At 44.4% G+C, this 13,508-nt stretch overlaps 1 pseudogene; it reads right to left on the minus strand.

The window, feature by feature from the left end:
* Positions 1 to 7,167: 7,167 nt before the first annotated feature.
* Positions 7,168 to 10,072, minus strand: LOC137357439 (zona pellucida sperm-binding protein 3-like; annotated as a pseudogene).
* Between the last annotated feature and the right edge of the window lie 3,436 nt (positions 10,073 to 13,508).

Raw genomic sequence — 13,508 nt, forward strand, 5'->3', positions numbered from 1 at the left:
CATCTCTAACTTTGGAGTCCCAAATCCGCATGGTTCAAGTCTTTTCATTCTTTCATGGGATGTGGGCATCACTGACAAAGCCAGCATTTATTGCCCATCCCTAATTGCCCTTGAACTGAGTGGCTTGCCAGGCCATTTCAGAGGGCAGTTCAGAGTCAAGCACATTGCTGTGTGTCTGGAGTCACATGTAGGTCAGACCAGGTCAGGATGGCAGATTTCCTTCCCTCAAGGGCATTCATGAACCAGATGGGCTTTTACAACAATCGATGATAGTTTCATGGCACCGTTACTGAGACTACCTTTTGATTCCAGATTTTTATGAATTAATTGATTTTTTTATTGTTTAATTGAATATTTAATTTCCACCAGCTGCCATGGTGGCATTTAAATCCATATCCCTAGGTCATTAGCCTGTGCCTCTGGAGTACTAGTTCAATGACATTTCCACTTACACCACCGTCTCCCATGTGCCTGAAGACATTATGTACGGAGGAGCAGCAGTCAGATGCCTCTTCAGCTCCTGAGACACGAGGAGCACACGTTCAGTTTGATTAACATATTAAGTTGTGAAAACCGGTCTTTCATTGCGGCCACGGTGAAATTCTGGTTGTTGTGAATTGCATGAGAGTCTCTAATTCTGGAACATGAGATTATCAAATCAATAATTTGAAGTGATTTATGACTTTAACCTCTTATAGGGACCAAACCAAATCAGGAGTACATCCCTATGAATCTCCTTTAATCAAGTTCAAACCAGACAAATTCTCAGACACTTATTTGGGTCCAAAGAATTATACTAGGTTTCCCTCAAGAAAAGAAAACCAACAGAGAATATTACCATCTTTCGGATAGCCTACTTTTAATAATTATGGCTAAGTCATAAATATCCCAGATATTGTCAGGGTCTGGGAACTCTCTTCAATACGTATCTCTCCACTTAAAGAGACACAGAGAGGGGGTTCTTTGTAGTTGTATACAGAATGTTACATGTGGCAATTTATTAAATTATTTAATAAATATATAAATGTTAACATGCAATACACGTCTAAGTGGATAAGTATATTACAATATTAAATATTACTAAAAGATGTAACACAATCTTATTTCTAACATAGAATCCAAACGTTTAACCTTGCTAATGTTACAGCAAAATATCTTAGAATATCCCGAATTTCCATCAAAATTTAAAGTAAAAATTTTACCTTAAATTCCCCGTAGTTGAGAAGCATTGTTGAGGATTCAATATTTCTAATCTTTGCTTCAAACTTCTCATGTTTTTACTGTTTCTGAAGTGTCATCTGACTTTTAGCATATAGGCATTACCTTCCTGTGTGTGTTTTCCTTGTTTTTTAAAATCCATATCTTTACCATCTCCACTTAATGTTTTACTGGAGTTCTCTTGCTCTTGAAGTTGTGAGCATTTATCTAGTCAAAACGTTTATAATTGTGTTTACCTGACCTCTTGTTCCTGTGAGTACTCTTGATTGCCTTTTTTATTGTAGTTTGAACTTCCCTTGTGGGTCAATCTGTCGACATTTACCAACACCATCAATTAGTTAAATTTATGGTTACCTGTTACTGATATGACGCAGGATATTTCAATGTGCAAGTTTATCTACCAAGTCCCTCGCAACAGAGGCACTGAAATGGATTCTCCAACTTAAAAGTTTGCAACAGGGACCTCGAAATTTCTAAGTCTACCTTCTTAAAGGGGAATGTCACTGAGTCTTGAAAACCTAACCATTCACTCAATCTTTAATTCTAAGAAGTATAATATATTAAGTATGCCGAAAATATATCTACTCCAGCCTATTATCCCTGTATTCCATCACAAATTGGCATTTTGGAATTTCTGAGCTATTTCACAGAGTCGACAATTTGTGTTGATTCTGATTGTTTAATTACCTTGATGCTTCTGGAATGTGTGACCAGAAGAAAAAGTTGGGGAGAGAGAGTGTGTGTGTGTGTGTGTGTGTGTGTGTGTGTGTGTGTGTGTGGATTGTGCTACAAAATTGGTCCACGGTGTGCTTGAAGTTTCTAAGTTTTCATAAAAGCTGCATGAAGCTGTGTGACACAGGCAGGTATTGATTGATGGTGTCTGCATTTGACTTCTTTTGAAATGCAAAGAAAATAACTATAGAATGGGTAAACCTAATGAGCATTAATGCTGTGGAGGTCGAGTGTCTGGAGTGTGCTAGGGATGGTTTTCTGGTGCAGTATGTTGTGGAACCGAATAGGGAACAGGCTATTTTACATCTAGTATATGTGATGAGAAAGGGCTAATTAATAATCTTGTTGGAAAAGAACCTTTAGGGATGAGTGACCATAATATGATAGAATTTTACATTATGTTTGAAAGTGAGGTAGTTCAATCTGAAGCCAGGGTGTTAAATTTGAACAAAGGGAATTTTGAAGAATAAGGGCCTAAGTAGCTGAGGTGGATTGGGAAAATACATGAATACACATGACAGTACATAGGCATTACAGACAGAGTCAGGAGAATTTATAATGGGGAATAGAGAAATGGCAGAGAAGCTAAATGATTACTTTGTGTCTGTCTTCACTGAGGAAGATACAAGAAATCTCCCGGAATTAGAGATCCAAGGGATTAGGGAGAATGAGGAATTGAAGGAAATTAGTATTAGTAAGCAGGTTGTATTGGAGAAATTAAGGGGCTGAAGGTTGATAAGTCCTCAGGACCTGATATTCTACATTCCAGAGTGTTGAAAGAGGTAGCTATTCAGATAGTGAATGCATTGGTGATCACCTTTCAAAATTCTATAGATTCTGGATTGGTTCCTGCAGATTGGAAGGTAGCAAATAAGAAGGAAGGGAGAGAGAAACAGGGAATTACAGACCTGTTGGGGAAATGCTATAATCTTTTCGAAAGGATGTGATAAAGGGACACCGGGAAATAATGATCTGATTGGGCATACTCAACATGGAGTTATGAATGGGAAATCATGTTTGACAAACCTCTTGGAGTTTTTTTGAGGATGTTACTAACAGAATTGATAAAGGGGAGTCGGTGGACGTAGTATACGAGGATAATCAGAAGGCTTTTGATAAAGTCCCCCACAGGAGGTTGGTTAGTAAAATTAAAGCACATGGGATAGGAGGTAATATACTGGCTTGGATTAAGGATTGGTTAACAGGCAGAAAACAGAAAGTAGGAATAAATGGGGCATTCTCGCGTTGGCAGGCTGTAGCTAGTGGGGTACCGCAGGGATCAGTACTTGGGCCTCAGCTGTTCACAATATATATCAATGATTTGGATGTGGGGACCAAATGTAGTATTTCCAAGTTCGCGGATGACACAAAACTAGGTGGGAATGTGTGTTGTGAGGAAGATGCAAAGCAGCTTCAAAGGGATTTGGACAGACTTAGTGAGTGGGCAAGAATGTGGCAGATGGAATAGAACGTGGGAATTGTATAGAACCTTGGTTAGACAGCACCTGGATATTATTACCATAGAGGGAGTGTAACAGAAATTCCCCACACTTTTTCCTGGCATGATGGGACTGTCCTATGAAGAGAGATTGGGGAAACTGAGCCTGTATTCTCTTGCATTTCAAAGAATGAGAGGTGATCTCATTGAAACTTACAAAATACTTAAAGGGATAGACAGGGTAGATGCAGCTAGGATGTACGTATGGACCAGGGTTTCCCTCATGCTGCAGAGGTTACATGCCATCTACACTCTAACTTGTCCTGGGAGTGTTAGATGGGACAGAGTCGAAGGAGATTTACTCTCTAACCCCACGCTCACATCTAACTACAAAGACCATTCAGCTGCTTCTGCTACTTCCTAGCAACATGTTTGGCCTGCTGGGCTAAAGGATCACCTGACACCCTGCCCTAAAATGTATCTTCCCTCAGTGCCACTCCAAGCTCATCTTGTCTATGACACCCCACTTCATCTTCTCAACCCTATTCCCACTAAACTGCAAACCACCCAATTTCCCTTCTCGGCCCCTAAATTAGCTGATACTTGCTTCTCATTTGTTCCCCTCCCCTTCACATCTGCCATCATTACCCCCCCTTCTCAACCAAGCTGACCCCTCTGTCCTTGTAATCTACCTCTCTCTCCATCACCTACATCCTTGAACATGACACCTCCCATATTGAGTTCCAAACAAATGGGACCCCCATGTTTGTCATCACTCCAATTAGCAGTACGTCAATCGCAACACCAGAATGGCTTTTTATCAAAAATACAAATGGAATGTTGCAACCGTGATAAACTATCCCTCCGTCATTCCTGACCTAGCTGCAGTCCGCCAGGAGCAACCACAACCTGCTTCTCCAATTCCTCTCCCTCATTGGGCAGCTGCTTTAAAGTCACCTGGTTCTATTCTTAGCAATCCAGTCCGAGCCATAGGAACATCTACTCGTGCTACTCCAGAAACACTTTCTAGTGTGGCACAAGGTTCTATCAGCTCCCTCTTATTTATTGGCATGCTGCCCCTTGGTGATCTAAAGACAGTCAGTTTCCACATATATGTTGATAACATCCAGTTCTACCTCACCACCTCAAGTCTAGTTCCAGGCTGATACCAGTGATTAGATACATTAAATGAGTCAATTAAGAGGATCCAGTGACAAATGAGCTACCAGATACAAGTATCATTGCTTTATTGATCATTTGATCATGATCAGAGTTTGCTCGCGTTTCCTGCACAGCATGATGGTGCAGCAGGCAACGGAAGACCTTGAGGATGGAGTTTACGTTCACTGCCGGACTGATGGAGACCTTTCCAACCTCAGGCGTCTTCAGACTCACACAAAGGTACAGGAAAAACTCATCTGTGAACTTCTTTACGCCGATGACTTGCTCTCCTGGCCCCCAGTCAGTCAGACCTGCAACACAAAACACATGTTTCCAAGCAGTGTGGAATTCAGACACAAACAGATCATCCATGATCTTATTGATGGCGGAGCAGGCTCGAGGGGCTGAATGGCCTGCTTCTGCTCCTAATTCATAGGTTCGTAGGTGGTCGTGGAATCGGAAGGGAAAGCGGGACGGGGAATGCCTGTCGCCGTTCCCGACTCCATCTAGTTCAATCGGGGGGGGGGATGGTGGAGGATGGCATTCCTGCCCTGAGCCCCAATGGCCGATGGGTTGGGAGTCCCTCCAGCACGTGGGAAGTCTACCCAGTAAAAGCTGTCGTCCTCCATGTGGTCTTGGGTTATGGGGAGCCCTCCTGATCGGGCACCCTGTGGCCCATGGAGGGGACACCCGGTGGAGGGCTGCCCCCACTGAAACACCCTCCTCTCTGCCCTCGCCAACAACCCCCTTACGACCCAGCCTGACTGGCCCCAGTCAGCCTGACCCCCCTTCCCTGGGTTCTGGGACCTGTTCCATCTTGTTGCGCACATGCAGCATGTGCCTCTAAAACGTCACAGACTGCGACTTCTGGATGCCAGGACTAAAGATGGTGCCGCTCAAATAGTCACACGGAGGTAACCTGACAAACACACGTCACATCACAATGGCGGAGTAAGAGAGAACTCCTGAATAATCTATTAAGTTTAGCTCCCTTTAACACCCCACATGAAGTTTTTTTTTTTTTTTAAATTCTTTCACGGGATGTGGGTGTCATAGGCCAGGCCAGCATTTATTACCCATCCCCAATCACCCTTGCACTGAGTGTTAGAGTTAACCACATTGCTGTGGATCTGGAGTCACATGCAGGCCAGACCAGGTAAGGACAGCAGATTTCCTTCCCTAAAAAAAAAAAGGGAATTAGTGAACCAGATGGGTTTTTAAACAGACAATGGTTTCATGGCCATCATTAGACTAGCTTTTTAATTCCAGATTTATTAATTGAATTCAAATTCCACCTCCTGCTGTGGTGGGATTTGAAGCCATGTCCCCAGAGAAATACCCTGGGTCTCCAGGTTACTAATCCAGTGATAAAGCCACTAGGCCACCACCTCCCCATAATCTCTATCTATCCTATCAAACCCTAACATTTAACAGGCCCTTGATTAGGTCATTCTTCCAATCATCTTCACAGGTTTGTGCAACTAGCCCTCAACTTAACCCTGGTCAACCCGTGCTACAACCCAACCAAATCCAGCAGTATCCTTCCCAGATGTAGTGCCCAAAAATTTATGTAGTACTCCAAAACATTGGAGTTTGGACAAAGTACACAGCAACTGAACCATCAGCCATTCCACTTTGTGACAAGCCTATAGTTCAGCAAAATGTTTGCTATAGTTTATTAAAATAAAGGACTTGGACCTTCAAATCTCATTGGTGATAATTTGACTTAAATTTTTAATCTTCAGTCAAGTCTGAAGAATTTCAGTCAGCTGCAGTTGTCACTCTGCCCATCCACTCAGTGCCCCTTTTGGAACTTCCTGCTCTCATTGGCACAGGAGATCACCTGCAAACTTGGATATAACACATCAAGATTCCTTCATGTAACAGTAGCCAGTACAGACTGTAGAACCCGAGGGATCACCACTGGTCACATCCCAGTCAATATAAACACTTAGTATCTCCCAAAACCACATCCAAGTGGAAAAGGTTGCCTCAGTCTTACAGGGAACCTTTTTGAGGTCCACAGACAACATGCCAAACAACTCACTTGGTAGTAACTTCAAAATCCAATTAGTCTTCGACAGTTAGAGAACTTGACCAAGCAACTCATAGCTAAACTGCTCATCCTCCCCAATGCTTGTAGCTTCCCACAAGTGACAGTCAGTTGAATGCCCATATGAAAAAAAAAATCTAAGCTGTCAATGAAAGACAAAGGAAACTAACATCCAGCCTCAACTCTGCACAGCAACACCCTTAGGTTGTAGAAAACCAGGGATATGGGACATTGACATGAACTCAGGTGGAGAGGATACATCCATGGACCTCAGAATGTTGACCTTTATTGGCCAACCAGACAGCTCCTCTAACTGGTGGATAAATCTCAGCAACATGGGACTGAGATGCAGCTGAATAGATAAATCAGCTCAGATCGGATTCATTTCACTAATCCTTCTTATAGGTCAGGCTGCAACTTGACAAGTCCAAACCCGAAATAGGTTCGGGAGAAATTGGTCTATTTCACAATTAGGAGAATGCTCTAGTATCACTAAACTGGGCTGTTGTTCATTGGGCTGACACGAAATAAATAGAAAAAGATACAAGTATCATTGCTTTATTGATCATTGGAGAACTGGAGTTTGCTTGCATTTCCTGTACAGGAACAAAGCAATCAATGAAGCAGAGATCAGACAGACAGCTGTCACAGTCAGGGCCACAATCAGGACCACCTCAGACTCCACACCTACAAAGCAATGAGATACCAATGGTTAGTGAAGGAAACACTGAAGGGAAAATGGAAACTAGCAGTCAGCCAACTCACCACCTGGAGACCTCGCCTGCAGCCTTCGCTCAACCTCATTCAAGGACTCCGTTGCCAGGTCAGTCACCTCAGTATCCAGAATGACCAGGGGTCCAAGTGAGGCCTCACCCTCCCACTTCAATCCAGCTTCACTCTCTGCAATATCAAACATGCCAGTTAGAGGGGGTAAAGGGAGACCTCCCACATCTAGAGGATCAATGTCCTACCAGCTTCAGGTACAAGATCCCTCCTTCCTCTGGAAAGAAATCAGAACTCCCTTGTGGCACCACAGTTACCCACATGGCAACAGGCACAAATGTCATTGTTGGATTGCTCCAATGGGGTCCAGCTAAACAAGACAAAGTTGCTCAAACAGGTTGTCCATCACCTTTCCATACAACATCCCTCAGGAGAGAAAAGGGAACTTACACATTCTGCATCTTCTGGAAAGTACAAGCTTTGTTCATGGAATCTCTCCGATCCACTGCAGCAACTTTCAGATGACAGGTGATGAAAATCTGAGGGATAAATTTCAACACAAGTCATTTAGTGACTCCCTCCAAACATGGAGGGCCCAATGATCAGATTCCTCTTACCAAGGAACGGTCATCTCCAAAGAAGCGGAAAGCATCCAGGTCAAACCGGAGCTTGTCCAGCTCACGCTCGTCTCTTGGCAACACGAAGGTTGAAAAGGAGTCCTCAGCTTTGCTGTCCAGGAGGCAACTGGAGAAAGATTCAAAAAGGGACATGAAGTGAATCAAGTGAAGCCATTGAGATGGGACCAACTGGAGAAAGCAGAGAGCTCCTTACCCATTATAGTCAATGATGCTGTATCTCGGGGTGGAATCCTTGTCTGGGCTCAATGTAGCTACACAGTGGTCAATGTAGAGCTTCAGGGGCATGTGGTTGGTCATTGAAACAGAGGCCTCAATGTGAATGAGGTCACCCAGGTAGTAGACAGTCGAGGTGCGCTCTGTAAGCCAGTCATCTGAAGTACAAGACGACAAGGGTTGGAGACAGTGGGTACAACTCCCAGTGGGTGAGTACAGGAAATCACTCCCCATCCACCCATCACATACCATTCATTAGGCGCAGAGAGAATGACAGATGCCCTTCTCCAGACTTGGTGGAGCTGAATGGGATCCAGGTGGGCTTGATGGGGTTACTGCTCACATTGCCCTTCCTGGAAGGACAGGAGAGTCATTTTAGGACAACTTCAGAGAACTTGCATTGGACTGAAAATTCATTAATAAAAATCACTCATCTATTACCTAAAATAATGACACTCGATGGGAACGACAGCTCCATTTGTTCTCACAATGACAGATCCATGATACTGGGGGGTGTGGTTCAGGTGGGTGGTGTAGACCAGGAAATCTCCAGCCATCTGAAAGACATCATATTGAAGCAGGGAGATCAGACCAAAAGGAAAATACTCTGTACAGGAGTTAAGAATGAAGTGATCCTAACAAAACAGTTCTTAGTGGGCTTGACAGGGTAGTGCTGAGTCAGTTCCCCAACTGACTAGTAAAATTAAGTAGTGTAGACTCAGATACAGGGTCATTCACGATTGACGTGATTAAAAAAAGCTTCATTCAAAAAACCATGAATCTTTGGAATTCTCTACCCGAGACAGACAAATCCTCATGGATGATATTCAAGATGGATGGATATCTTTTTGGGCATAAAGTGAATCAGAATGAGATGAGGACATGGAATTTGAGAAGTTTAAGCACAATCTTAAAAGCAGCTAGAGGGGCTGTACAGCATGTTGCTCTGGAGAATTAACACAAGTAAAAAGGAGAGACTGAGCACACGAACTAAACAAAATAAAAGTGAAGCTGTCCTTTTGGGCCATTCCCTTAACAGCCACAAGTTACAGCAATTTAGAGCTCTGAAATAAACCAGTCTTGAAGCAGGGCTGCACGTAATCCAGTTACAGGGAAAGCAGGAAATGTGGCATCAAACCTAATTTTTCATTCTGTTCATTGAAGAGTCAACCAGATTAAATAAAACTGGACTGAAACTGAAGATTCAAGTTGAGTTTAATGAGGGGCAGTAAAACTGAAAAAAAAATTAATGAGGATAAGAAAAAAAAAGGAAAGCTTGGAGACCAAAGAGAAGGTTCAAAACCAATTGGGCTGATAATACAAGGTGGGAAAGAAGGAGAGACTGGATAAAACAAAGTACAATACACAACTAACAAGATTGAAGTTTGATAATGCAGGAGACAGACATCTCAATGATATTTCACAATGTATTGGAATGAAGAGTTAGCAACAATCTATACACCCAGCTTAGAGCAAGAGTCAAGGACTCATTACCTGTAATCTGCTGCCACACTCATGGAGCCTATAGTCAAAGAGGACAGTGTGGTTCTGAGAGTAGATCCTGGTCGGCCGACAACCTGCTGTCCCCAGGGTCAGGTCAGCAGCTTTAATCAGGTGCCTGGTTCCAAATAAATCCATCTGGACCCTGACCAGCAGGTTCTGCTCTCCACACTGCACCGTCACAGTCTGCAGTGGAGACACACTTCGACCCTCAGACACACGGAAATGGGAACCAAAAGGAGACCCAGTTGGAGGGACTCTCTGAGGCACAGGGGTGGCTTTTACTATTGTCCATGGAAACCTCTGGTCTCGAAACTGTTGCCAAGTATCAGAGCAACAGACAACTCCAACTAACACCAGCACTGGGAACAAACCCCTCATTACAAAATCCCCCATGATACCAAACAACTCAACCATCCCTTCACCCACCAACCAGCTCCTTTTATACACACAACCTGCAGTCACCTGACACCAATGATCCCAGAAGCAGCAACATTGAGCCAATTAACCAGCCCCAATCTCCACAATTTACACCCAATGACAGAACTCATGGATTCATTGCCAGGCGGGCCTATTTTATTTAGACCAATAGGAGTGACTCTGAGTTTCCCCATGTCACCTGACACAAATCAGCTCCACGATTGCTCATTTTGACGGAAACTATTCATACAATAGTCTAGAATTATCTGGCCAATGTCACATTCCTGATTGTGGGATCTTGCTGTGCACAAATTGGCTGCCATGTTTCCTCCATTACAACAGCGACTACACTTCAAAAGTTGTTTTATTGGCTATAAAGCGCTTTGGGATGTCCTGTGCTCGTGAAAGGTGCTATATGAATGCAAGACTTTCTTTTTTTCAAACAACTCTCTGGTTAAGCCTCAGTTGGAGCATTGTGTCCAATTCTGGGCACCGTACTTTAGGAAGGATGTCAAAGCCTTGGAGAGGGGTCAGAGTTTCAGGATGATACCAGGAATGAGGGAATCAGTAATGTGGAGAGACTGGAGAAGCTGGGATTGGTCTCCTTAGAGCAGAGAAGGTTAAGGGGAGATTTAAATCGAGGTGTCCAACATCGTGAGGGGCTTTGATAGAGCAAGTAGGGAGAAACCGCTCCCTCTGGGAAGTGGGTGGGTCACCAGAGGACACCGATTTCAAATAATTGGCTAAAGAACTCGAAAGGTAATGAAGAGAAACTCCTGCCTCCGGAGGCTTGTTCTGATCTGGAACAGATGATCTGAAAGGATGGTACAATCTGATTCCATTGGAACTATCAAAAGGCAATTGGGCAGGTACATGAAGAGAACTAATTTACAGGGTTATGGGGAAAATGCTGGGATGTGGGACGAAATTGGAGAGCTCTTTTAAAGAGTCAGCACAGGCACGATGGGCCGAATGGCCTCCATCTGTAGGGTAAGATTCTATAATTGTATGATTCTAGGATACTCCACAAAGGGTCAGGCTGTAACTTTGAAGTCTTGGACTGGATTGTTGTTTTCCATTTGTTTCCTACAGGAAAGCATTATGATTTTGAGAGGGTGCATCTCAGTACTTTGGCATTTAAGACGCACTGTGGATTTTCAGCCTCTGTCGCACAATGACCTCCTTCTGTGCTGGGATAGTCTATGAAATCATAGGATAGTTCAGCACGAGTCTGTGCCGGCTCTTCCGAAGTGCAATCCAGTAAGTCCCACTCCCTGGCTCTTTCCCCGTATCCGCCATTATTTCCCTTCAGGGCTTCTGTCAGTCCGGCACTGACGTCATGATGGAGCCCAATTCTGAGGCCTTAGAGTTTATTTCAAACCAGTTAAAGTTTCTCCCTATTATTTACTACCTTTTATTGGTCTATAAGATCACCTCTTAGACAGGTCGGAAAGCCCAAGTCTCTCCCGACTTTCCTCGTAACGCAGAACCCCGCTGCTAGGAATCCGCCTCGTGGTTTTTATCCGCACTGTCTCCGATGTTTGATTCTCCTCCAATGGGAGCAATTCTGTATTGGATACTTCCAACGAGGTCATCGGACCCAGCACCGAGAAGAATAGGGACTGGTTTGATGAAAATGACAAGGAGAAAGGTCAGCTCATCAGGGTCACCCGGCTCAGCCAGCCAGTCAAGAGAAAAAGACAGCCGACCGTCAAGCATGCAGCACCCTACAATGCAAACTGAGGAACATCCACAATGACTGGTGGATCACACTTGTGGAAATAACTCAACTGTACGCTGAAACTGGCCACATAAGAAGTTTCTACGAAACATTAAAATCTATCTATGGACCAGCAAATCAAATCCAAAACCCCCTGAGGAGCACCGATGGCAAGACCCTACACACCGACAAGGAGTCAGTCCTGGAACGCTGGTCAGAGCACTTTGAAACTCTCTTCAGCACCAAGTGCACAGTGCATGATACTGCCATCAAACACATCCAACAACAGCCTGCCAAAGAAGAACTGGGTGAGAGCCCAACTCTGGAGGAAACTGTGACCGCCATCAACTAGACGAAGAACAACAAAGCCCCCAGAGCCGATGGAATTCCATCCGAAGCCTTAAAACAAGGTGGCCCTGCCCTCTACACCAAGCTCCAGGAGTGTTTCACGGCCTGCTGGGGACAGGGCAGGATTCCACGGGATGTTCGTGCTACCGTTATCATCACCTTGTACAAAAACAAAGGAGAAAAATCAGACTGCTCCAACTACCGGGATCAGCCTCCTTTCTATTGCTGGGAAGATCCTGGCTGGAACACCATTGAGCAGGCTTGTGCCTACCATTGCGGAAGAAAACCTCCCAGAGAGCCAGTGTGGTTTCAGAGCAAACAGAGGCGCCGCAGACATGGTATTTGGACTCAGACAATTACAAGAAAAGTGTCTTGAGCAAAACAAAGGCCCATACGCCACTTTCGTAGACCTCACCAAGGCATTCGACACTGTGAACAGAGGTAGACTTTGGAAAATCCTGGTAAAACTTGGATGTCCACCCAGGTTCCTGGCCATGGTGAAGCAGTTTCATGAAAATCAGTACGGACAAGTCAAGCAAAATAACGACCTCTTGAGTCCCTTCCGTATCTCCAATGTGTGCTGGCCCTGACCCTATTCACCATCTTTTTCAGCATGATGCTGCAAAGGGTGCTGCATGCTTGACGGTCGGCTGTCTTTTTCTCTTGACTGGCTGGCTGAGCTGCAGAAGGCAACGGAAGACCTTGAGGAGGGAGTTTACATTCACTGCTGGACTGATGGAGATCTTTTGAACCTCAGGCGTCTTCAGGCTCACACAAAGATACAGGAAAAACTCATCCGTGAACTTCTTTTCGCCGATGACTGTGCTCTCCTGGCCCACAGTCGGTCAGACCTGCAACACATAACAACATGTTTCCAAGGAAGCACAACTCTTCGAACTAAAAATCAGTGTGAAGAAAACTGAAGACCTGCGTCAGCCTGCACCCCAAGAAGAATATAGACCACCGAGCATGGTCATCGAGGGAACCGAGCTGAATGCCGTCAAGCAATTTACTTATTTGAGGAGTGTCATCTCGTTTGATGCCACCATAGACATGGAAGTGGACTATAGGCTTTCAAAAGTAAACAGTACATTTGGCAGACTATACCAATGTGTGTGGAGCAACCACAGCCTCAGAGCAAAGACCAAATTCAAAGTGTACAAACTCAAAGTCCTCACCACCCTTCTGTATGGCACCAGGTCATGGGTCCTATACCGCCATCATGTACGCCTTCTAGACCACCTCCATCAGTGCTGCGTCCGCAGCATCCTCAAGATCCGCTGGCAGGACTGCATCACAAACATTGAAGTCCTGGAAACAGCCAATATCACCAGCATCAAGGCC

Source organism: Heterodontus francisci, chromosome 48 (assembly GCF_036365525.1).
Source record: "Heterodontus francisci isolate sHetFra1 chromosome 48, sHetFra1.hap1, whole genome shotgun sequence".
NCBI lineage: Eukaryota > Metazoa > Chordata > Chondrichthyes > Heterodontiformes > Heterodontidae > Heterodontus > Heterodontus francisci.